Source organism: Lissotriton vulgaris, chromosome 7, assembly GCF_964263255.1.
Source record: "Lissotriton vulgaris chromosome 7, aLisVul1.2, whole genome shotgun sequence".
In the NCBI taxonomy this organism is placed as follows: domain Eukaryota; kingdom Metazoa; phylum Chordata; class Amphibia; order Caudata; family Salamandridae; genus Lissotriton; species Lissotriton vulgaris.
Window position 1 is genome coordinate 266598712 of NC_141695.1, and position 26993 is coordinate 266625704.

Here is a 26993-nt window from a genome sequence, read left to right on the forward strand (position 1 = left end):
TTTGTTGGTAATGTTCTAGTGTAACTGGCATGTTAAAGCATCAACTATATGAGTGTTCTTCGGCTTTATCTTTTTGGAATTCAGTTTGGAATGTTTGCATGTCAATATATAACTTCAATGCTACTTTATCACTATTGCATGTTTTTTTAGGTATTTTATCACCTGATGTAGATGTTGAATCCTCTAGTTCATCTTTATCATCCTGGAAAGATAATTCCAAATTATCGTTACTTATTTGGTGGAATTTTATTTGTGATGAATACAGGATTGCTACTGTTTCCTCTTCTGTTTCTCAAATCTGATCTCCTTTGGCTTCCCTTTACTACTTACCTTTCTTCTAACCCTCCCTTACGTTAACTCTTTTTTTTTCTTTATCTATCTCCCTCTTTTCTTTTCTCCCTTCTTTCTCTTTCCTGCTATCTTCTCTCTTTTGTCTCTTCCAATTACAAATGTATCTTATATTATATGCCTTAATATTTATTTGACTTAAGGTAACTAATTTTTATTATGGCCTTTGTTTCGCATTTGAAAACCTTAATAAAAATGTGTTAAACAAAAAGAAATGTATACTGCGCGCGACTCTAGTCGCGACACTCTGACGCCCAGTGCCTCCACTGCCCACCTCATTGCCGACGAGGAAGAGTGGACGGAAAAACTCACCGGCTGCTAGAAATAATTAAATGATGGCCGGATTGGCATCATCTGGGCACAGTGCCTCTCAGGGTCTCAGTGGGATTGCGCAAGGCCAAATTCTATGCTGCTTAGTCAGTTAACCATCCGCCCTACCCTAAGGCAGATGCGGGTAGTGCATCTCTTTGCGCGTTGCGCACAGGCACCTCCTCCTCCTCCTGAATATAATAAACCAGTATCTGTTCCGCCTCCACTGCCTGCCTGCACGCCTGAGTCAATCAATCAATGCAGACAGACGACGGTTGTGCTTTTTTCCCTGGCTGCACGCACCGTAGACAAGAGACATGTCGATATAGTAGTCTCAGTACTCAGTCTGTCTGAGACAGACAACAAGACTGCTGTGACTCTCATTCTGACTCACATGAGTCACATCACATCGTCACGGACCGAAAATTGGCCCCAGCCACAAAACCGGCCCCTTTTCAGAAAACTGGGCCCCACCCCATCCAGCCTAGAGGGGGATGGCCCGGTGCCCGGAATTGCCAGTTCGGCCCTGGGTCATGGTGTTAACCAGGGCTTCTAAGGGAATTCACAAGGGCATATTAACAAGCCCATTATCGCCACTTTAGCGGCAGTTTCCTGCCAATATAATGGGCGATAATGTATCATCCTTTCTTGATAATATAGCCCATGGTGTGATCAGACTGTGGAGGTATCTGTGGAAGAAGCTGTCGTGGCACAACCGAGTGCAAAGTGGGATGTTCATGGACGGAAGGACATGTCTAGCAAGATGGTAAATGCCTCCCAGAGAAAGAGGAGAATGCTGGGTTTAACCCCTTGGGCGCCGCCACGATTGTGTGGCGCTTTTAATACGTGGGCGGGTTCATGATGGCCCCCAGACGTCATCAGCACACGCCCACCGCAGTGCATGACGGACGGGAGCCGTAATCAGCATAGAAGGGGTTAAAGTATGCAGAGAGGCCTGTCAATGACCCTGTGTGGTGTGGCCAGTATGGTGCCGAAGGACTGCAGAAGGGGCTGCACTGGAAGGAGGATGCTCCTGCAAGAATGGCTAGGCCTTAAAATCCGGTAAGTGCGCCCCAGAGAAATAGGGTCCATGCGAGAAGAGCATGCAGCACACTGAATGCAGCACTAGTCGGAGAACCTGTGAGGAAGTGGCCAATAAGGTCAATGCAACGATTTGCACTGTGAAATGCAAGATGGGATGCTTCTGTAAAGAGGGACATGTCTTGAACTCTATTGACTTTGTCCTTAAGAAGGACAGTCCCTGCAACAACCATGCACACTTTGAGACCTGTGGCATTGCATGCCCACTCACATGTGATAATTACGGCAATCCACCACAATCATGCAGAAGGCCATGTGTGTTTGGGTGCGTCTGTGACAAGGACTATGTGATGTCTGGTAATAAGTGTGTATTTCAAGAGCAGTGCCCTTGAGCAACCACTCCATGAAAGGTGGGTAATGCACGCATGGCTCCCTCAGCACCATATATGATGAGAAAATACATTATCCACGATTATAAACTCAAATGTAACCTCATGGAAACTCTTTAAAACATAAAACAGTAGGTGAAGAAGTACAAGTTACAGACCAGATGGTAGAAAGTGGGTGGGGGAGAGAGAAGGAAAATTAATCAGCTGTGGGGAAGTTTCTGTTTAGAATGGGTCCAGTTACTGTAGAGACGAGTCAGCTTCCCAGATGAAAGGTAGAGTAGGTCCAGCAATGGTACAATCGGATTCCTGCACTTTTTTTTACTAGCCTGACAGACCTGGGAAGCTCTCTGAGGGCTGGGCTGAGTCCCCTGAGCTGTTGGTGGGGAGGGGAAGGGGGGGGGGGGGGGTTGTGTGAGAAATCAGGATCCCCACATTTTTGCCCCCATTTTTAGCACTAGGTGCAGGTATTCTAAACTGTGCCCTGGGCTTTGATACCACACCCAAGGTCTGTGTTCTGTGTTAAAAGTGCATGGTAATTTGGTATAATTACAATTGGGAATGCATATAAGTTCCTAGTATAAAAGAGGACAGTGAGGTTTAGAGGTCCAGTAGATTTCCTGCACTGGAGTGTGCACTACCATGGTGCCTGCTGTCATTTTACCCGGCTGCTTTTAAATTGAAATTATATGCACATTCAACTTTAGAATGAAAGGCACTTCCAAAGTATTAATCTACTTTATTTTTACACTTATAGTTTCGTCTAAGGTCTCACTAGTTGTCCCAGGGGTGGGTGATTTGCAACTTTAAGCAGGGACATTATAAAATATGTTTACTAAACCCTGGATTAGGGAAAACTGCCAATTTCATTTTTTCCCATTGTACTGTAGGGCTCAATAGGCTAACATGGTAATAGGTAATTTAAATACAAATATTTGTAGCAGCAACATAAAATATGCTACAAGGTATCAAATTATTAGTTAAAAGAAATCCAGCAAATTACCACTGTTAGATTAACAATAACTGTGACAGAAAATAAGTTTGTGTGAGACAAAATCCTGCCTTTCAGCTGCTCTCCTGAATGGCCAGCCTCTCCCCAGGCTAATCCCAGGCTGTGCCGGAGCTACTGTAATGATTGGTGAAAAGCCCTGCTAGAGAAACAATAGGCAGAGAAGCACGAGCTGCAGAGAAGATGGCAGGAAGGGGGGAAGGGGTAGTCAAACTAGTCTTCAAGGGGGGAATAACACTTTAGGACAGTACAGGCTGATCCCCATTTCCTGCTACCCCAAGCCATAGAGGAACCGCTGTAATTAAATTAGGGAGAGGATTGGAAGGAGAGCCACACCAGGAGGTTGAGTTAGCATCCAGCCTCCTGTAAGACTTTCTCCATGTTGAATTTTGAGAGAATGGTGCTTTGTGGAACAAGAATATGCCACACTTTTTGTCAAACATAGGGGTGGGTGATAAACTCCACTCTACCGACGAAGTGTGCAGAGGTTTGCCAATCCGTGCTTCACTTAGAATGTGGAGTTTAGCAAAAACTCAACCCACCTGTTGGTGGAGCAAAGTTTACTAGCGTGCTCACTCCTAGTCTCAGCAATCGCTCTGAGGGGGATTTACTTGTGGATTTACTTGTGGCAACAATAGGGAATATTGCAGCCAACAAACCTCAACACCCAAGCGGACTTCATCCCCCAACCAGTAGTGCACCGGGTGCACCCTTTGCAGAGTGGCTTAGAAAGGCGGTGGGGCCTTTGACGCCATCTCAGCAGTCTTGCTGTCAGGCGCTTACTTGTGGCAACAACAGGTGTTCTAGGACCCCAACGACCCCCAGCAGCCAAGGGGAATTCATCCCCACCCACTAGTGTGCTAAGAGGCTTCTTCGCAGAGTAGTTAAGAAAGTGGGTGGGGCCACTGACGATATCTCAGTAATCCTGCTGTGGGGGACTTACTTGTGGAAACAATAGGGGCTCTTGGCCCCCAATGACCCTCAGCAGCCAGGAGGACTTCATCCCTTACCAGTTTTGTGCTAGGACACCCCCTTGTGGTTGAAAAAAAGGGGGTGGGACCGCCAATGACATCTCAGCAATCCTGATGAGTTTGAATTACTTGTGGAAATAATAGGGGCTCTCGGCCCCCAACAAACCTCGCCAACCAAAGGGACTTCATTGGGGAAGAACTCTGCAGAATTTGGCAGAGTTTTTTAGCAACTCCGTGGAGTTCAACAGAGTGAAACTCTGTGAGCTCTGCCCAGGTCTAGTCATACATGTGGGTGGCACCCTGAATTCTATTGGTAAGGTGTGCCCCATTGCTTAACACCCAGAAACATAAAATAAATATGGAAGAGCTGCAACCCTCCTCAGATCTGCTGCCCGAAAGGACAAGAAGATGAAGCACTGCCCTGTTGACTCCCTGGCTTGTACCAAGAGGGCTGTACTCACTAGGACTAAACCTAATGCATCAGAAAGACTTTGCCTAACTCTGAAAGTCTAAGGAGTGGATTCCCTGCTTGCTACAGGTTAGCAAAGCCCACCTCAGCATCTTCAAGAGTCCCCATCCTGGAGTGTATCCAGTGGAATTTGAAGGATTTGGCCAGGAGCATTGTGGAAATTGTAGTCCAGACATCCGAAGAGCCATCTTGGAGATACTATACCCTTGGATATGTATTTTGGGCACTTTGAACCCCCAAGAGGAACGTCAGGACGAAGTTCCAGCAGTTTGGAGCAACTTTTGGATAAAGCTCCATTAGGTGACCAACTCGAAGTCGAGAGTCAGGTTGGCTATCTTCAACTGTGACCAGCCTAGATTTCAGGTACATCCTGCTGAATTCTCTGGTGCTCCAGACTTCCAGGATTTGACTGGGGCCTTGCAAAAAAAATAAAGCTGGCGTACCCGTACCAAATCCAGCCTAATGAAGTGCCTTGCTTGATGTTGAGGGAAAAAGTCCCAGAAAAATGTGAAGGGAAAGTTTTGAACAAGGCCTTCCGCTTAGTGTATCTGACCAGGGTTCCATAGCGGTTGGCCTCATACATTGACTGATTAGGCACAACCAGATTCACCAAAGTGTTGCTATGTGTTTTCAAGCACTCGGAATGTTCATTCTTAAAAAAAGCATATTTCCGGTTTCCTACATTGGATCTTTGTTGTTTGGTGTCTATTTGTTCTCAACAATTTAATCGATGATTATAAATTAGGGTTGGGTTTTTATTGTGTGTTGTGTCTTACTTATTTAATGTATTTTTGTTTTTAAATGCTTTACATGCCTGTATCCTAGGTTACGCCTGCCTACTCAATGCCAGCTACCAAGGATTGAGCAAGGGAATCATTTATTGAGACCTTGACTGACCCTTTAATTGTGTTTGTAGCCTTATTACTAGTTTCAAGTCACTATTTATTGCCATTAATTATTAACTTTCCAACAGTCAGACCACTGTTTCTCTTTGTTTTCATCTGAATGTTGCAAAATACATGTAAATATATTTTTGGGAACATTCACATGTTTTATAGTGTGAAGGTTTTGACTCTAGTATTGGGTCCTGGCTGAATTTTATCATCTCAAGTTCATAGGAAGTTGCATGCTCTGACCCCATCACAATTTAGGCCCTCATAAGTGCCCAATAATGCTGATAAACCCCTGTAATGGTAATTTCAGGGGCACAGAAATAATGGGGATTATTCAGGACTTTCAAATCCTGGGAACAAGTGTACTTGCTGGAAGTGCGCAAAGTCGCAAAATTGTAAAATAGGAGAATCTCTTACTAAAACTATGAAAGCCACATGAAATAGCAAAGCATGCATTAAAAGGCATTTTTCATCAGCGAACCATTTGGATAATGAAACCTTAATTAGAAAATGTATTTTACTGTTTAACTTCAAAATAATGTGTAACTTTCAAAATTACTGTTGGATATGACAATCTTGGTGTCGTTTTCCCAGAACTTTTTGCCTGCCATCCTCCTGTTTTTGCTGACTTTATTTTAGCTGGCTTTGGTACTCTTTGTTATTTACCACTGCTAACCACTGCTAAAGTGCTTGTGCTTTCTGCTTTAACCATGGTGACATTGCCTTGCACCCAATTGGCACATTTAATTTAATTGTAAGTCTCTTATAAAGTGATACAATATGTACCCAGGGCCTGTAAATTAAATGCCACTAGGAGGCCTGCAATACTAGTTGTGCCACCCACTTATGTAGCCTCTGGCCTTTCATTGCAGGTTTACACTGCCATTTCGACTAGGCAAAGTAAAGCTTTTGCCAGGTATAAACATTCTTGTATAAAACATATATGTCAAGGCTTTATATAAGTATGAATTCTGTTGCCTGACTGGGACATTTTGTCCATAGTTTTGCTTCTGTAAATGGTGTATGTTGGGCAACACAATGCACCAAGATACCTTGATGCGTGAAAGTGAGATGGTATGAATGTGCCACATCCATTAAGATGTGGCATTTTCCTGGTCTTTCCATGCACTGGCTGACTTTTCGCTGCCTAGTGGCAGCACAGGCACCCTAGCATTATGCTGCAAAGGTGCCTGAATTAGACAGTTTATTAGTTGGGCAGGAAAAGGAGACCTTCCTGCCCAAAAACTATTACTTGAGGCGTTTTCCTATTTCCATGTGTCCTGCAGGGATATGCCTCCTTATTATGGATGCCATCATCCTGCATGCAATTACAACACAGTCGCTACAACGACTATTTTGTAAAAACGCCTACTATTGCCCCGCGAATGGTATGCATTTTTGCATGGGGGTGACGGATTAATTGTAAGGGCTGTTTACCATGCAGCAGAATGCAGCACAATGAGCAAAAGGAACAAATGAGGAGAAATAAAGGTATTTCTCCTTGTTACACCTTCCTCAGGTCTTATCATTCTAGAATTCAGGGCTTGCTGGTCCTTAAACCATTATAGGTAAGTGAAGTGGTCGGCCACAGGGTACATTTAGGGGGTTGCTTATCCTATGGATTTCTCTTTTGTACACTCCTCATGCTAGTTGTGAGGACCTTCAGAGAGTGTGATTGGAACCTTTCTGTACACACTGCAAAGTGATGTGTGGTGTTTCGTAGCATGTGTAATAAAGTATTTTTACTTTTCTTTTGACAAAGTACTAACTGGACTGATTTATTAAGTATTGTTTGTTGTGTTACAGAGGACTGTGTCTTTTGCCCATAGTAACTTCTCTGAGTAAGCACTGGACTATTACACAGGATCACTTGTTTCACAGTAAAAGGATGATGTTAGCCTTTATATTTGTGAAGGAGTCATGTCTTGTCTCACAGTCCCAATCAGAGGTTTTTGCTTAGCTGACTGATCGGTTCAGCAGGACCTCATGGTAAATGTATCCAGTCTTATGGTGCTCTGTTCTGCAGGAACTTCCAGTCTTCCTCCACTGTGGTTACAGAATGCAGGTCGACCTACAAAGAGATTTTGGCGCCAAGCTAAATAACCTCATCAGGAGCTCGAAGACATCATATCCAACTTAAAGGGACTTTTACCTGCATTTCGTTTTGAGGGCAGATCTGTCCTAGTTCCACTGTGGCCCAACCCCTTGTCCTCGTGCAGCAGATTACTTGCTGACGCTGGACTGGAAAAGGGCAAGCCGCCATCTTGGGGGAAATTGGAGGGGTGCAAACTAGTTGTTCATCTTCCCGCCCTCCTCACGCCCCATAAATGTGCGTAGGATTTCATCCGCGCAGCGGACGGGCGCAGCGGGCGTGCCGAAGGCAAGCCCTTCTGCGCCCGTCCGCGCCAGTCCTGCGCCTCTCGCGTGAGATGCTGGTGGAGATCTGCCAGTTAGGGGAGTCTATTCTAGAGATGAGTTGCTTAGTTTGCGCTCCTCTAAATGCCAGAGCTGCTCGGCCCCCTTTGATCCCATGAGTGGCCCGGTAACATGCACCTGTGAACTATTCAGTCTTCCCAACCCTACTACTAAAAGAGCTTCTGGTATATCTTCTGGTATATCTTCTGCGCAGCAACGCTTAAAGGTGCTCCAGCTAAATGTAAGATCATTACCGAAGCACCATGCGGAAATATTTGACCTTATAGTGGATGAATCCCCGGATATCCTTTTTATTACAGAAACCTGGATGAATGATGACCTGATGACTATTCCAAATTTATCACTTCCGCCTGGATATTCGATCACTTTCATGAATTGGGCGTCTAGAGGGGGCGGCATTGCTGTGATTACTAAACAGGCCTACCCCTGCCTTTTTGAGAAGATTAACCTGGAAGGGGGTGAATGTGGACATTTTAACATCACTGTTAACACTCATTTTACCTTTTCAGGGTTAATAATATACAGGCCCCCTGGACCTATGTGTGGGTTCAATACTTCTCTTCTGGAGACTGTAGAAGCCTTTGCTATGGGATCAGCTAATTTTAGTAATTTGGGCGACCTTAATTTTCATTTTGAGCTGGAACATGATCCAATGATCTGCACTTTGATCGCTGATCTAGCGGCCTTCCAGCTCTTTCAATTATTTAAAGGTCCTACCCACATTGGAGGACATCTGTTGGATCCAATTTTTACCAATATCGAATCATCTAACACCTCTACCCCTACACCCATAGCCTGGTCAGACCATTTTCTAGTTGAATTAGCTTTTTGTATTTCTACCCCTAACATGTGTAAAACTCAAAGAGCTGTGCGCAAAAGACCCTTGCGCAAGCTCCACCTTGCGGACTTTCATGCCCTCTTGGAAAGTGATCCTTTGGACCCCTTTACTGATGTTGAAACAGGTTATGACTCTCTCTGTGCTTGGTTAACCCAGGCATTGGATAGACTTATTCCAGTAACATAAAGGTCGCAATCCTTGGTACAACAATATTTTGGCGGGCCTCAAGAAGACCTGCAAGAGGTATGAACGCGACTGGAGAAAATACTATTCCACTGAGAAAAAGGCCTGCTACCTAAAACAACTTAAGACATATCACAAAGCCATCTGTAGGACTCGGGCGGAGTACTATGCCACCGAAATACAAATTAGTACTAACCCAGCCAAGGTGATTTTTAAGATTCTTAAGGAACTCAACACAAAAAAATCTGCTAACAATATTGTTACTTTGGCGGCTCAGTGTGAAGAAATAGCCTCCTTTTTTGTGGAGAAGATACAAAACATCTATCAAGCCTTCACCCCTGTGACTCAGCCTTGCTATAGCTTCAAACCAAAACTTAGTTCTGTGTCTAGGCTATCGTCTATTCCCGAAATTTCTGAGGAAAGGTTCGATCAACTAATTAAGCTTATTAAATCGGCGGACCCCCTTAAGCCTGCCCAATTTAGAGATTCTTCTCTGTACTGTCTTGCCCCACTGCATAGCCTTATTAACACCTCCTTTTCAGCAGCAGTTGTGCCAGTTAAGTGGAAGCAGGCATGGGTCTCTCCTATACTAAAAAAGTCCACCTTAAACCCCCTGAAGCCCGAACATTTCAGACCAATATCGCTGCTTCCTTGGGCTGCTAAGATTACCAAGACCCATGTAAACTCAATTCTTACCAACGTCTTAAACATCAATGACACCCTTGATGAAACTCAGCATGGGTTTCGCGCCGGTCATAGCACGGAGACGGCGCTCTTGGCTACGACGGAGCATCTTCGGGCCATCCTTGATCATGGCCAAACGACGGCACAGATTGTACTGGATCTCAGTGCCGCGTTCGACACTGTCTTCCACCAGATCCTGCTTTGCTGGCTTGAAGAGGCAGGGATCACGGATATCAATCAATCAATCAATCAATCAAAGCATTTATAAAGCGCACTACTCACCCGAAGGGTCTCAAGGCGCTAGGGGAGGGGGGGTCCGCTACTGCTCGAACAGCCAGGTCTTGAGCTGCTTCCTGAAGGCGAGGTGGTCCTGGGTCAGGCGGAGGTGGGTCGGGAGGGAGTTCCAAGTCTTGGCGGCCAGATAGGAGAAGGACCTTCCCCCTCTGGTGGCTCTTCGGAAGCGGGGGATGGCGGCGAGGGCGTGGCCGGTCGATCGAAGCTGGCATGTGGGAGCGTAGAAGTTGAGGCGGATGTTGAGGTATCCTGGGCCTTGGTTGTGTAGGGCTTTGTGTGCGTGGGCGAGGAGACGGAAGGTGATTCTCTTGTTGACCGGGAGCCAGTGCAGGTCTCTCAGGTGTCCCGAGATGTGGCTGCGACGGGGGATGTCCAGGATGAGACGTGCTGAGGCGTTCTGGATCTGCTGGAGCTTCTTCTGGAGTTTTGCGGCGGTACCGGCGTAGAGGGAGTTGCCGTAGTCCAGACGGCTGGTGACGAGGGGCTGGGTGACGGTCTTCCTGGTCTCGGTGGGGATCAACCGGAAGATCTTACGTAGCATGCGCAGGATGCTGAAGCACGACGAGGAGACGGCGTTGATATGTCTGGTCATGGAGAGGGAGGAGTCCAGGATGAAGCCCAGGTTGCGTTCGTGGTCTGTTGGTTTGGGTGCGCTGCCCAGGGCGGGGGGCCACCAGGAGTCGTCCCAGGCGGAGGGTGAAGATCCCAGGATGAGGACTTCCGTCTTGTCCGAGTTCAGTTTCAGGCGGCTGTTCATCATCCACTTGGCTACGTCTGTCATCCCTTCGTGTAGGTTGGCTTTGGCGGTGGCGGGGTCGTTGGTGAGGGAGAGGATCAGCTGGGTGTCGTCGGCGTAGGAGATGATGTTGAGGTTGTGTTGGCGTGCGATGGCTGCGAGGGGGCTCATATAGATGTTGAAGAGGGTTGGGCTGAGCGAGGAGCCTTGAGGAACGCCGCAGATGACTTCGGTGGCTTCTGATCTGAACGGCGGGAGGCGGACTCTCTGTGTCCTTCCGGCGAGGAAGGAGATGATCCACTCCAGTGCCTTCTCCTGGATTCCGACGTTGCTGAGGCGCTGCACTAGGGTACGGTGGCAGACAGTGTTGAAAGCCGTGGAGAGGTCTAGGAGGATGAGGGCGCTGTTTCTCCGTTGTGGAGCAGGGCTCCGATGTCATCGGTGGCTGCGATCAGGGCGGTCTCGGGCTGTGGTTGGCCCGGGAACCAGACTGCGAGAGCTCGAGGGATCCGTTCGTCTCGTGGAAGGCGGCCAGCTTTTTTTTGACGGTCTTCTCGATGACTTTTGCAGGAAACGGGAGCAGCAAGATGGGGCGGTAGTTCTTGAGGTCGGTGGGGTCGGCTGATGGCTTCTTAAGTAGGGCGCTAAGTTCGGCGTGTTTCCAGCTCTCCGGGATGGTAGCGGTGTCGAAGGAGGTGTTGATGATGTCCTGCAGGTGGGGTGCGATGACAGAGTTGGCCTTGTTGAAGACGTGGTGAGGGCAGGGGTCGGTCGGAGATCCGGAGTGGATGGAGTTCATTGTGCGGACGGTGTCTTCGGTGCTTATCGGGGTCCAGGCACGGAGGGTGGTGGTGGGGGGAGGTGGTTTGGTCGTGGCGTGCTTTGGTTGAGTGCTGAAGCTGTTGTGTATGTCCGCGATCTTGTTGTAGAAGTAGAAGGCGAGGGAGTTGCAGAGGTCTTGTGAAGGGGCGGTGTCGTTGATTCCGGCGTTGGGGTTGGAGAGCTCTTTAACGATGTTGAAGAGTTCCTTCTGTTGTGAGCGTTATTGTCCAGTCGTTCCTTGAATGCAGTTTTCTTGGTGGCATGAATCAGTTGGTGGTGTTTTCGGGTGGCGAGCTTGAGGGCAGTCATGTTGTCCGGTGTTGGGTCTCTGCGCCAGGCTTTCTCGAGGGCTCGGCAGTTCCTCTTGGAGCTCTTGAGTTCGTCGGTGAACCATGGGGCTTTCTTGCTGCCGTGTCTGCTAGGCGGGGTCCTCAGAGGGGCGAGGTCATCTGCGTTCAACCTTTTGCTGGTGGTGGTGGATCGTGGTCCTTCTGAAGCTGAAGTGGACGCAGCTGTGGTCCGTCCAGTGGAGTCCGGTGGCGTGGCTGAAGGTGATGTCCTTGCTGGATGAGAACACGGGGTCAAGTGTGTGTCCGGCGTAGTGGGTGGGGGTGATCACCAGCTGCTTGAGTCCGAGGTTTGCGAGGTTGTCAAGCAGGGTGGTGGTGTTGCGGTCGTTGTTGTTCTCCAGGTGGAAGTTGAGGTCCCCGAGGAGGATGTAGTCAGCGGAGGGGAGGGCGTGCGGGCTGATGAATTCGGCGATGTCTTCGCTGAATTGTGTGCGTGGACCCGGGGGTCTGTAGATGAGGGTGCCTCTGAGGGTGGTCTTGGAGTTGATGTGGGTCTGGAAGTGCAGGTGTTCGGCGGGTGCGAGGGTGTCGTCGGTGTTGGTCGTGATGCGGATGGTGTTCTTGTGGATGATGGCGATGCCTCCTCCTGTCTGGTTGATGCGGTCCCTTTGGATGATATTGTAGCCGTCCGGGATGGCGATGGTGATGTCTGGCGCTGAGGAGGCGTTCATCCAGGTTTCCGTGAGGAAGGCGACATCAGGGGCTGTGGTATCGAGCAGGTTCCAGAGCTCGACGGCATGTCTGTGGACGGAGCGGGTGTTGAGCAGGATGCACTTTAGGTGGCAGCTGCTGGTGCTCGTCTTGGTCGGTGCTGGTGTAGTGCAGGTCCGGATGCAGGTGAACTTGCAGGAGTGGCAGCAGAAGGGTCCGTGGGTGCGTCACGGGGTGGCTCGGTAGCATCCCGGGATCTGGCGGCGTTGAGTGCGTTGAGCTTGGTGGCGTCGTAGGTCCGGCGGGTGGGCTTGTGTCTGCGGGGGCCAGGGGTCCTGGCACTGGGCGCGGTCCAGGCGCGGACGGGTGTAGACGGGCTTACATTTGGCGCACCTTCGGCGCTCAGTTGGCGCTCCCGCTGCGCGCGTCCGCTGCGCGGTCGCTCTGGGGGCGTCATAAGTGAGGAGCCGGGAGGACTGGTCAGCTGGGTGGTGGGAGCGGAGCGGCCAATGGGCAGGAGGGGGGCGGAGTCGGCGGACGTCTGTGGCGGGAAGGAGGTCTGAGGGCGGCATTGCGGTGGCTGGGTCGTCCGGCGAACGGGAGAAGACACAAGGAAGGGGGAGGGCAGCAGAGGGTGGAAAGGGGTACACAGAGGGCAAATAGGCAAAATAGAAGGGAAAAAAACGAGTGTAGCAGCAGAGGGGAAAAAGAAAACGACGAAGGCAACAACGAGGCAGCAGGAGGGGGAAAGTTACAGAAGGCAGCAACGAGGCAAGGCAGCAACGAGGCAGCAGAGCAGGGCTCAGGCAGGCAGCGGGCTCAGGCAGGCAGCGGGCAGGAGCAGCGGAGTGGGGGCGACCTCGCCTGGTGAAGGCTCAGCGGTCGCTCCCTGTCGCTGCACTCGGACCCCTTAAGTGAGGAGCCGGGAGGGCGGGTTAGCTGGGTGGCGGGAGCGGGGCGGCCAATGGGCAGGAGGGGGGCGGAGTCGGCGGAGGTCTGTGGCGGGAAGGAGGTCTGAGGGCGGCTCAGCGGCGGCTGGGTCGTTCGGCGGACGGGAGGAGACACAAGGAAGGGGGAGGGCAGCAGAGGGGGGATATGGCTCTTGCCTGGTTTAGGTCCTTCCTAACCTACAGATAATTTCGTGTTTCCACTCCTCCCTTCCTTTCTAGGGCATACTCTATTGGGCAGGGTGTTCCTCAGGGTTCGACTTTGAGCCCCACCCCGTGGGACCTTAGCATCGTGTTGTACGCCGACGACACGCAGCTAGTGGTCGCCCTATCGGAAGGTATCACCATGGACCATCTTAAGTTCAATGCAGGCCTAACTGCGGTAGCAGAGTGGATGACAGCGAACTGCTTAGAGCGTAACGCCGCCAAGACAGAGGTGCTATTGGTGGGCAGAAATACGGAGTTATGGGGAGATAATTGGTGGCCTTCTACTTTGGGGAAAGCTCCTACTCCCAAGTCAGAAGTATAGAACTTGGGAGTTTGGTTAGATTCAGCATTAGGCTTCGGCACCCAAACAAAAAAGTTGCCGCCACATGTTTTGGCATACTACGCAGTTTGAAAGCAGTTTTGAAATGTTTTGACCCTGCTACCAGGTAACTAATTGTTCAATCTATGGTGCTGCAGGATCTACAAGTGGATCCCGACCGAAACAAGAAGAACGGCGACACAGGCCCTCGTCAGCAGCAGATTGGACTACGGCAACGCACTCTATGCAGTAATCCCACCCAAACACCTATGATGACTACAACGCATCCAAAACGCCTCGGCCCTACTGAGAGACCTACACTGGCTCTCCGTCGACAAGAGGATCACCTTCAAGCTCCTCACCCACGCACACAAGGCACTCCACAACGCCAGACCAGCCTTCCTGAACAGCAGACTCAGCTTCTAAACTCCCACCCGACAGCTCCGCTCTGCCAGCCTCACCCTCGCCGCTGTCCAACGCATCCAACAAATGACCTCTGGCCGCAGATCCTTCTCCTACCTCGCCACCAAGACTTGGAACACCCTCCCTACCCCCCTAGGGCAGACAGAAGACCTACTCGCCTTCAGAGGACTCCTCAAGACCAGGCTCTTCAAGCAATAGCGGCACCACCTCCCCTCAGCGCCTTGAAACCCTCACGGGTAAGTGGCGCACTTTACAAGTACTCTGATTGATTGATTGACCTCACTCCATTGTAGTTGCTTGAAATCAAACATATCTCCTGGTCAGCAGTGAAATTAGCATTTGATTTGGCACTTTGTGTTTTCTGTGACATTTTAATTGAAAAATTAAAAAAAAACATCTCTAGTTTCTTTTCTCTGATTTTGATTATTTTGGAGTCTTTTCATTACAATTTTAATATTTTCTGAAACTGGTTTGCAAATATATTGTGCTCTGAACCCTGGTGCTGGCCTCTGTTGGAGTGAGACTTAACACACAAATGGGGCCTCCCAGGTCTTGGACCCATGTCTGGTGTTAGGATGTACTCCCACTGTCACCGAACTGCACAATCTGAGACTTAATTGTTTTGGGGGTTTTATGCCTGAAGAACTGGTGGAAAATAGGATTGCCATCAAAGCAGCAGCCATCAACATTGGCATTCAATTGCTGGTCAGGCTCAGCTTGTTGGTATACCCTGCTGAAAGAGATCTGACTTCCAGAAATTTTCTAAGTCTGACAGTAGAGTGCTTCACTAAGCTGACGCCGATCTCCATCAAGAAGTCCGAGACATGAACTCTGGACTTTGTCCACTTGGACCTTCTCTTTCTTCGTTAATGACATTGTTGGGACCCTGCTCTTAAGCAACCCACCATTGAGCCCTTCTTTACATTCAGCTTCCAGCTTGCCTCACCAACAACTTGCAGACGACCATGTTTCTTTCCACAAGGTTCAAAATGTTCCCTATATCCAACAGGTGATCCATTGTGGTAGGACTTTCACCCAGTCTAGCGTGAACAGAAGACCACAGTTGGTGCTATCTTTAATTCAAATTTCTACTTATTATATTTTTGTCATTTTGGTGTCATTTAAATGATTAAAATTAACTCTATTTTCTGAATGGATATGAGATTTTTCTTTTGTTGTATTTGCACTTTATTGCTGTGTGAGTACTGCAATTTGCCTCACACTTTGAATCTAAATTAATCATGAGTTATTTGTCCCAATCTACCAGAGGGTAAGCACAGTGACTATTGTGGTTCATGCTGACAAGGATTGGGATTATTATTTGAGGTAGATTCTCACTCTCTCAAGTAAAACTCCAATTTCTTACAACCACTGACTACTATACTGTGCTACTGTGCTACCCTGATTGGAAGACATGTTTTGCTCTCTCTTAAATGTGTTAAACTGGATCATTGCATTCTGCAGTGACAAACCCACTGGAATGGTTGAATTACTTAAAATCTTTGCTATGCACTCCGTATCTAGAAATTATTTTTGGATCATTAGTCAACATCAAGAACAACCATGATCAGATCCTACACTGGATGGGACAACTGTTACTGTAACTAAACAGTAAAAAATGCAGATTCTGCTCCTGGTAGGACTCTCCACTTCTCTCCCTACTTACTGGTCCTTAACGTAGACCACTTTTTCACCTCAAGTCAATCCTACTGTTAAAGCATGACCCCACTGGATTGAACTAAGGGGCACATCCATAAAAAATGTGTTTTGTGATTCCGTAATAGTGAATATTAAGAAATTGCTATTACAGAATCGCTAAACTGTATGCGTTAAAAAATTCATTATAGCTTAGAAAATTCGTAAATCTAGCAATTTCAAATTGCGATCCCGCTATTACCGAATCAGTTATAGCAAATTTGCTATTACAGAATCGCTAATAGCTATTTACCCATATTGCTGCATTGGGATCACATCACAACCAGGATGTGAATCAGGGAATGCAAAAACCTGTTCAGAGTCAGAGGAGGAGGCAGACTTTTGGAGCTCAGCAGGAGCAAGCTGGTTTTGCTGCAGAATCTGTTTGGAAATAACACCATGGCCACGGAAAAAGGGGCAACAGAGGAGAAGGGAGGAAAAGGAAGCTGAAATTCAGTGAGAAGGAGCTGGAAATCCTCATTGAGGAGGTGGTGTTGAGCCATGTTACGCTCTTTTGGAAACTGTCCCTGCAGGTTGCTGAGTCTGTGAAAAGGAATATCTGGCTTGCCATTCAGGCAAAGGTAAATGCTGTGGGGGGTCACACAGCGCACAATTGCAGACCTGCACAAATGCTGGAATGACCTGCACAGCCGAGCCAAAGAGCGAGAGGCAGAACGGCTGGCAGATGCCAAGCCACCTGGAGGGGGACCATCGGCGGGATGTGCAAACACAACCCTGGAGGATATGGTGGAATCCACACTGCAGCCTGAGGCTGTTGTCAGAATAACACAGATTGACACCTCTGAACAGGCAGGAACCTCACAAGGTAAGACCACTGCTAAATATCTCCCAAGGTTAAATGTACCCACAATAGTCCCTAATGCAGGTTCTGCGTAGTGTAGCACACCTGAGTCCAGTCCACATTTTACTTGCAACACCCAAATACATTCTGGGACTAGTATACAGACAAATGTAAGTGCAGGGCAAAGAGGGACCAAAACAGCTTTAGCACAGCAGAGTACAGCAAAGAAGTGACTAAAGTAGACTTTGACCATAACAAACCTCAATTGAATAGATATTGGCATGCGCAATCTCACAAACGTGCAAAAAATAAAAATAACTGAACTTGCACTGTTTATAACCACAGATGCAGCTGCGCAGGAGAGTGACGTGGATAATGCCCATGAGTTACAGTAAGCAAATGCACAGCCTGACGAGGAACCTGATCTCCCAGCATCCTCACCCGTACCTGCTCCCATTCGACGCAGGCAAATAGTCGCATCACTGCCTGCATCAGAGAGTGATGATGAGAGGCAAACAGGAACTCCCACACAGCATGCTGTCCACACAACACCATCACCAGAGGTACCAATGTAGCGCAGGTCCGTCCCTTTGCGCCATCGCAGGCCCAGGTCAATCTTGCCAGCTGCTGCCTGTAGTGGCCTTGAGGACAAGATTCTCAGAGTCCAGCACCTGCAAGGCAAAAACATAAGGATCATGCAGGTCCAACTGGGGATGAAGGCAACACAAATTGGGGACATCTGTGACTGCCTGAGAGAGCTGACCACTGCTGTGGTGGAAGGACAAAGGGCACACAGAGAAAACTTTCCTAGCGTAGGTACAGCTATGCAGAACTTGTGCAGGATCCTTCAGGGTGACCATGCCTCCCATGGAAGGATGCATCGCAATGTGATCGGGTGCCTGGACGGTTACACCAAGACCATCAATAGGCTGAGCACGACAACAGCTGAGCTTTCCCTTCGTGACGTCAGCATGCAAGTGGAGATGAGCCAATGCTACGGGGATGTGGCCAGGGGCCTCATCCAGCTCACTAATGCAGTGGAACAACTCCGGACTGCGGCAACTGGTGTAAACAAGGTGCTTGAAGGGAGGTGTGGGGGGGCAGTGAGGAGACCTCCAGCCTCAGCAGCCTACTGGTACCTGTGACAAATCCCAGGAGGCACAGTACCAGGAGCAACACTGGCATAGTAGGCTCAATGAGGGATGTGGCTGAGCCTACTAAGAGGGCCACAGGAGTGCGTGGCAGGAAGAAGTAAATATATGGACAGGTACCATTCTGGTGCAGTAACCAGAAGCATGTAAATAGTTCCCACTGAAGTTTAAGTGCCAAGGAAATGACATTTAATTGCCTGTACTCACACTGCACTTGTAGGCACCTGGTATGTGTGCATTAACACAACCACACATTTGTCACATTAAACCTTTGAGCACATACTGTGTTGTTTTGTGATTAACACCTTAAAAGTAAGGTTGTGTGATTTCTGCCCATCTCCGTCTCCCCTCTGCTGCATTTTGATCGCATGCCGCTTGATGTAGTTGTCTAGGCTGGATGTCTACCTCAAGCTCACTGTCAGAGTCTTCCAGGGGAATGCCTCTATTAGTGGCTATGTGGTGCAACATGGCACATGTGGCTACTATTTAGCAGCAAGTCTCCGGCCTATACTGTAATGCACCCCCAGTTTTATGGAGGCAGCGGAACCTAGATTTTAGTAAACCAAATGTCCTCTCAACCACGTTGCACATGGAGTTCTGTGCCTTATTATATCACTGCTAACTTTGTGTAGTTGGATTTAGTTATGGAGTGACATGATGAAAGAACGCACAGCATATGCACTATCACATACAGGATGTAATGAGAAAATACATTAGTCACTGCTATGTTTCACCATGGCAGACAGGTGTGCAAGAGAGTATTACATATGTTTACCAAGCAAATATCCTTCTCCAAATTTCCCCACAAGTAGACCTCTGTGTATGCCACTATGCCGGAAGATGTAGGAGTCATGTGCACTGCCAGGGTAACTAGCCACTATGTTTGTGATAATGTTTTAAGAATTGCAGATTACTTGAATGTTCGATGAATGGTAAGATTTTTGGTTGCAGTAAATGTACTCATTCACTGAGGGTGGGCAAATAGCTGCATGCGTCCCATCAATGCAACCAATGACATGTGGGAAATGGGCAACATGATAAAAATCTAAATTAGTTCCCGTGGTGTTATGGGAAACCTGATGTGGTGATGTATCCTCTGTAACATGCCATCTAGGAATGGGGAAGAAATGTGATATGGCACTTTGAAAGACACCTCCAGTTGAAACAATTACTCCCTGGAAGCTCCCTGAAGCTAGGAGGTGCAGTGAACAGAGGACCTGCACGTGAGTGGGGATGACATGTGTACTGTGAGGCTGACGCTGCAGTATTGGGTCGAATTCAGTTATGAACTCATAGATTGTGTCTGCATTCAGCCTATATTTATCATAAATCTCTTCCTCCATCTGCCCTAGCAAAGTAATGAGCACTCTGAACATGCGCTCCTGTATCCTCCTTCTTCACTGTGCTGCTGCTCTTAGCCTCATTCTCCTCACCATGACATAGAGTGTTGGTATTGTTAAGCATTCTGGTGCCTTCTAGGACTATTTTAGCAGTTTACTGATGATTTGCACCTGATTTGATCAATTTGAAATGGTTACCACCTGATGGGATTTGTTCTTATTTAAGAATTTCTAATTGCGATTTTTAACAGATTCAGTATTTGAGAATGTTTAATGCATTGGGTTTGCGATTTCTTATTAGCGATTACCTAATACCTTATTGCTATTACAGATTCGCTATTTAGGTAATCGCTATATTTGCACATTTTGATAATATTCTGCACATGGGCTTCATGCTTCGGAATGGGCTATTTTGCGTTCGCAAACAGCCTTTTTTGCTCACAACGTTTGATATCTCAAAATAGCTGGATGCATGTGCCCCTAAGCTACATGGGGATAGATTCCTGTAAGAGGATAAAGCGGTCCCAAAATTGGTTATCAGTCTCAAAAGCTCCCTAAACTAAAAAAACACGGTTTATCTAAACATTACTTCTACTGCTACTACTAGTAAATCCAATAATACTACCATTACTACTACTGCTACTGCAAGCACTACTACTGCTATCAATACTACTGCCACTGTTATCTCCAATACTGACACTACTGGAGACACCAGTATTACAAATAATGCTCTTACTAACAATAATATTTCCTCCTTCACCTCTATGACTACTTCTACAGCCACTATTATAAATGCTATGACTTCCTATATTTCTACTGCTACCACAATGCAAAGCTACACTTATTACTACCACTACTGATACTAATGTTAGAGCTACGTCAACTATTACTGTTACCTTTACTGCTAAGATCACTACTTGTACTATTACCACTGCTCATAATATTGCTACTGATTATAAGCACTGGATTATAGCCTACATGCACATTTTTATTGGCTAGCTAAAGTAGGATGACAACAAGGAATTGGAAGACTACTACTTGCTGCAAGTTTGAATGAGATGTGGTCTTTGACAGTGTCATGCACAGTGGCCAGGCAGTGGTAAGCTAAAACTTGCTTAAGGACTGTCCCACAAGTCCAACTGGCATTGTGTCTAATTTTAAGCTGGGGTGGCTTCTGGAATGTGGATGTGGAAAAGTTAAGGCACAGTAATCTGTGTTCCAACGTAACTTCAGTAACAGTGTATGTTACTGATTTGAGTGTTTTGCATTACATAGGCTAATAATTCAGTCAACTCTCCAAGTGCATCCCTGATTCAGGTAGTGGATATTTTTTCACAATGAAACATGTTGAAGTTGAGTGCTAATGTGCATGCTTTCTTGGCAGATTTTTTCCTATCACTTGTTATGTTTTAAGAATACCTTTATGACCGTCTCCGATTTTATTAAAGACACGGAGGCTGATATTATGGATATTTTTTTAATTGCGAACTCACTGAAGCAACTACAAAACAATGTAAGAACTTAGAATAGGAATGAATAAAGGCTACCTAGTTTCCTGTGAGGCAGCAATCTTCCTTTTTTATTGTTGTGAACAACTTCTATAAAACAAAACAGGCAGAAAGAAATCAAAGAAATCAAAATCCAACAAGGCATCCTATATAACGACAAATTCCAAGAATATTCCCCACTCACTTACTTCTTATAGTCTACTCTTGAAAAAAAAACAGACGAATTATAGGGCGGGAAACCAGGGAGGGATAATATCAGCCTCCATGTCTTTAATAAAACTTTGATTTTCTACCTACTGTAGGCTGTGGAAAATCTACAGGTATAAAATAGAATCTCTTAAAAACAGAATCTGAAGACTGTTGTGTTCTTCTTGGTATTCATTCATCAGGGTTCTATGGAATGTAGAACCCAGAATATGTTAATGGCATTCCTCGTCAGTTGCTCACTGGCAGCAGATGGATGAGGCATTTAATGTTAAACCTCCAACTTTAACCCACTAAGTGTGTGACCTGGTGTTGTTCATAGCTTTATACTGGGGAGGAGCGAGGGGCATCTAGAAAAGTTGATATATGGCGACACCTCAACATCAGATTTAATATATTTATTCAGAAGGAAGTAGCGCTGTATGGCGATATTTGAAAGGAGGTATTTTCAGAACCAAGCTTTTCTTTTAGCTCTTACGGAATGAAGTGTGCGGGTGGATCGGACCCGTAAAGGTACTGAATGTTCAGTTAATTCACAGTTGAGTATACAGCGAACGTTGGAGCGACAAGTTAAGATCTCAGACGCAAGATTTAAAGGCAGCGCTGTGTTAAGGCTTGGCACGCACCATCGCATATCTGTTAGTGAGCAGATCTATTATTCAATTTAAAGCATGAGTTTCTGCGCAAATTTGAACATATTTATGTGCTGGAAGTTCGGCGCTGTCGACGCTGTCGACGCATGGGCATAGAGCAGCTTAGTGAAGGCTCATGCGTATATTTGAAGTCGGTGAAGCTGTCTAGCTCGGCGCCCGATCGGCGAGAGTTAGGTCCAGCACGTGAACTGATTGAAGATTAATTACACGTTATTTTTTTTTTTTTTTTAATCCTCATATTGCGAAAACTCTATGTATATGGAAAATTTGGTTTCTACCTCTGGAGATATTTTCCGTACCGTCACCGCCCGTTTCTCACTTGCCATATGAGTTTCCTTCTCCTTGTTTTTCTCAGAGGAGACCCCTTTGCCATTACATATCCACAAGTCTGTAGGCGAGGGAAGAGGGAGCTAGCCACCTTGGCTACTCTTATGAGTATCATACTCATAATCCAGACTGTGTATTCGCTTAATCATAGGACAGAATGTTATATCCTTCTTATGGATTTAAGTGTTTTTCCATAATTTCCCAATAATTAAACCTTTTACTACTGTGACCCCTTCTATCTAGTTTGTTTGTTTTGATAACAGAATTCATCCATTCCCCATGTGAGGGGGCTGTTGGACTAATCCACTTGATGCATATTTCTCTTCTTGCTATTACCATTAAGACAAAAAGTAGCTTTGTTTCCATTACTGTCAGCCCTATTTGATCTGTTGTGTTACCAATCCCAAAAAGAATAAGAATTTCACTTACTTTTAGATGTTTTCTGAGTATCAGATTTAGCGTCTTACCAACTGCTTCCCAGAATGTTCTTATTGTTGGGCATCTCCAGAACATGTGAATGTCATCTGCCCTTTCCTCCCCGCACTTCGGGCATTTCTTAATTCCTGCGTTCTTAAATTTTGAGAGTCTTTTCGGAGTCCAATAAGCTCTGTGCAGGGTGTACAAGTGATTTCTTTTCAGTCTTACAGATTTTAGTGTTGACCAACATTTCTCTACTGACTCTTCCCATAGGTTTTCTAGTTCGTCCGTTTCCAAATCTTTTCCCCATATTTGTTCTGCTATTTGGTAGCTTTCTTCTTCTTCTGTTAAAAATGTCCAGTACCATTTTGCTACCTCCTTTTTTATGGGTAAGGTTTTTGTCATTTCCTTTTCCAGATTTTTGCTATCTTTATCTTGTAATGGTATTGTTCTTGCCCAGCTATTTAACTGATAATATTTAAATTTTGATATTGTTCCATTAGTGATGTTATTTATTTCTTCCCAAGAGATCAATGTTGAGCCATTTAGTAGTTGACCCCAATAGTTGATGTTGTTTTGTCTTAGTGGATTTGCCATTACGTCTTTCAGACAGGTCGGGGTTCCTGGAGAATTCCATATTGGTGCTAGTGCACTGTAGTAAGGAATTTTTAGAGTCAGTCTAATTTGTGACCAGAGTTTTAATGCTTCTTTAAGGACCTTTAATTTAACTTTTTTAAAGTATTTTTGGTGTCCGAATTTGAACAGATAATGATCCTCTGCTTCTGTAATTATTTGCAAATATTCTGGATAGTATTGATGTATCCCCAGAAGATTCCTTATGTTTTTAAATTGGAATGCTCTACAGTATTCCATTAGGTCCGGACTTGCAATACCTCCTTTCTCTTTTTTTCTCCTTAGCTTCCTCCAAGATATTCTGGTTCCCTTAGATGTCCATATGAAACTTGATAGTTCTCCCTGTAATTTTCTAAGTTCAATTTTTTTAAATTGCAGTGGAATATTGTTAAACAAAAAGGTAAATTTTGGGAGGATGTTCATTTTTATGATGTTTGACTTCCCTATGAAACTTAATGGCAGACTAGACCATACTTTAAGTAATTTCCTTACGTCTCGGGCTACTCTGTTTAGATTGTTTTGTGCTATTTTATCTATATTTTGATTTATCAAAATGCCCAAGTATCTTATCTCTTTTTTTATGTTGGAGCTATGAAAATTGGTATTCCATGTCATTATTTCTGTTTTAGTATGGTTTACCAAATAACCAGAAACTTGACCAAAATCAGAAATGATTTTTTCTATAGCTGGTTTGGATTTCTCATATTCCTCTGTAAATAGCATGAGATCATCTGCGTATAATGCTAATTTTTTCTCCCAACCCTGATATTTAAAAGGGATTATATCTTTACAGTTTCTAATTTTATTAGCTAGGGGTTCTATATACAGGTTAAAAAGTATAGGGGAAAGGGGACACCCTTGTCTCGTACCTCTAGCAATCTTTATGTTATTTGTGAGATTACCGTTTACTAAGATTCTGGATCTAGGGTTTTTATATATTTCACCTATCGCATGGAGAAAGGATTCCCCTAGATTGTTTTTGGCCATTATACTGTTTAGGAAAGCCCAATTCACTCTATCGAATGCTTTGGCAGCATCGACCGTTAGTATTGTAAGAGGAGTGTTTTTGGATACAGCCAGATCTATGGTACTTATGAGTTCATGTGTCAATTCATGTAATTGTCTTCCCTTTGTAAACCCTTTCTGATCTGTATGTATGAGGTGAGGTATGATCTTTCCTAATCTTGTTGACATGATTTTAGTAAAAATTTTATAATCTGCATTAAGCAGAGATATCGGTCGATATGATTCGCATTTTTTGGGGTCTTTTCCTGGCTTTAGTAGTATTGTTATTATTGCATCATTCCAGGTATCTGGCAATGTTTCATTCTGTGTTAGTATTAAATTCGTTAATTCTGTTAATTGTGGAACTAGTATGTCTGTTAACGTCTGATATAATTCATTTGGCAGTGCATCAGGTCCCGCTGCTTTCCCTTTTTTCAGTGATTTTATTATATCTTTAACCTCGTTAGGTGTAATTTCCTTATTCAGTTCTCTTTTCTCCTCCTCTGATATTTTCGATATGGGCAAGTCTTTTAAATATTTTTCTATTTGATCTTTAGATGGATTTATATCTTCAGTGTATAACTCTGAGAAGAAAGTCTCAAACTCTTTTCTAATTTCATCCTCTTCCGTAGTTTGTCTTGATTGATCCTGTTTACTTATGATGTTTATTTTGTTTCTTACAAAGTCTGTCTTTAATTTCCATGCAAGCCATTTCCCGCATCCTTCTCCGAATTCATGCTTAGCCAACTTGCTTGCTTCCCATTTAGCTTTCATTCTTTCCTCAAGAATATCACTTAAACATTCTTTTTGTTTCTGTCTCTCTTTCTGCAGATTCTCCTTCCTTGTTGAATCCCTTTCTGTGTGTATTTGTGTGTCTAAGATGTTTATATCTTTCTCGATATCCAGTAATTCTTGTTTTAATTTCTTAGTTCTGTACGCTCCCAAACTAAGTATTTTACCCCTAATTACTGCCTTATACGTGTCCCAGGCTATTTGTTTAGAAGTTCCTGTTTTATTATTCTCAAAAAAGATTTCTGTTTCCTCCTTAAGGGCTTGTACTATTTCTTGATCGGAGAACATGGCTCTTTCCACTGTGAATCTTTTCTGTGTACATATTGTTTTAGTTTTTAGTGTTAATTGTATAGCTGAATGATCTGATAAGTGAGCTGGAATGTGTATAAGGTTTGTTGTGTTAGTTAGTAGATTCCTGTCTACTAGAAAAAAATCTATTCTAGACCTGTGTCCTAGCCTTTTATTATGAAATGTAAACGGTTGGCCTTTGTCTCCTTTTTCTTTCCATATATCAATTAAGTCTAGATCCCTCTTATATATGCTTAACCACTCCCTCATTTTCGGTAAATTAGATGAGTTGAAATTCTTCCCTGGGGGAGACCTATCGTTTTTAAGGTCTGGAATAAGATTAAAGTCTCCTCCTAGAATTACCGGGGTATTGGCTGTTAGAAGTTGTGTATACAAATTCTGTAAGGGTTCTGGGTCGTCAAGATTGGAGCCATAATATCCTGCTATTGTATATGCAGCATTTCCTAGTTTTATTTTTGCTACTGCCCATCTTCCTTTCTTATCAACTTGTGAGGATTCAATATTTGCCTTTAGGGATTTTTTCAGAATGATTATTACCCCTTTAATGTTGCAACTTTGATTTGTACATATATAAGCATCTACCCATCCTCTATTTTTCATTGCCTGATCCCATTCTTCTTTCAGTAAATGTGTTTCTTGAAGTATGATGATTTCACTTTCAGAAATTCTGAGATATTCCAAGATTTTATTTCTTCTACTTTTTGTTCTCATACCATTAACATTCCAACATAATATTTTTATGATTCTACTAGTGTCTCCCATTTTCTTTGATCATTTCGGTAGCATTCTACTTTTGATCTTACGTTTTTCTTTTTCCATTTTCTTTTCCAATATCGAGGATTTATTTTTTAGTTTTTTTTCCCTATTTTGCTCCCCACCCTTTTTTTGATTTTTGTTTTTTTTGCTTTTCGATTTTAGTGATTTGTTCTTACCCTCCCCGGGGAAGCCTCCTTCTTCTTTTTTCTTAGGGGCTTTCATTTACCCCCTTTCCGCTCCTCTTCTTGGACCTGGGAAATATACTCAGGAGTCTAACGTTTTTAGGTGCTTATTTTTTATCTATTTACATATGTTTTCATTTATAGTTTGTTTACGGACAAATGTTTTTTTTTTTTTTTTATTAAATTGCGGAATTTTCCATTTGAACAGTGTCTTTCATTAGACAAATCAGATTTTTCCCTTCTTCTGGATCTTTAATGTTCCTCATTTTATTTCGCCACATAATTCTTAAAGAGGGAGGGAACTTCATTTGCACCGTGGCCCCTAATGATTGTAACTCTGGCATGAGTTTTCCTAGTTCCCATTGTCTGTCTTGAGACGCTTTGGACATATCTGATCTAATTCGAAATGACCATGAGTCTTTTTTGAAGGTTCCCTCTTTCAGAGCTTCGCCCAAAATTCTCTCCTTTAACGTATACGTTTTGAAATTTATAAGAATTTTTCTCGGGTTCTTTCTTTCTTTGGGCTTTCCATAAGGGTCTCTATGAACTCTTTGTATGTCTTCATTTAAGGATTCTGCTTCACACCATGGGAAATGTTCCACAAGTAGTTCTACAATAAATTTCTTAATATCACTACCCTCTTTATTTTCTGGTACATTCAAAATTCTTATGTTATTTTTTCTGGCTTGATTTTCAAGAGATTCCATTTTTTCGTTTATGGATTTCCCCTCTTGTCTCAGCGTGTAGATTTCCTTTCTGTTGCTTTCCACTCTACTGTTCAATTTAGCCACTTCTCCTTCTATAGCTGTTACTCTCTCCCCAAGTGCATTTAGTTTACAATCCAATTTTTCACATACTTCTTGAATTTTGTCTTGTTTCGCCTCAGATATGGCGAATTTGTCC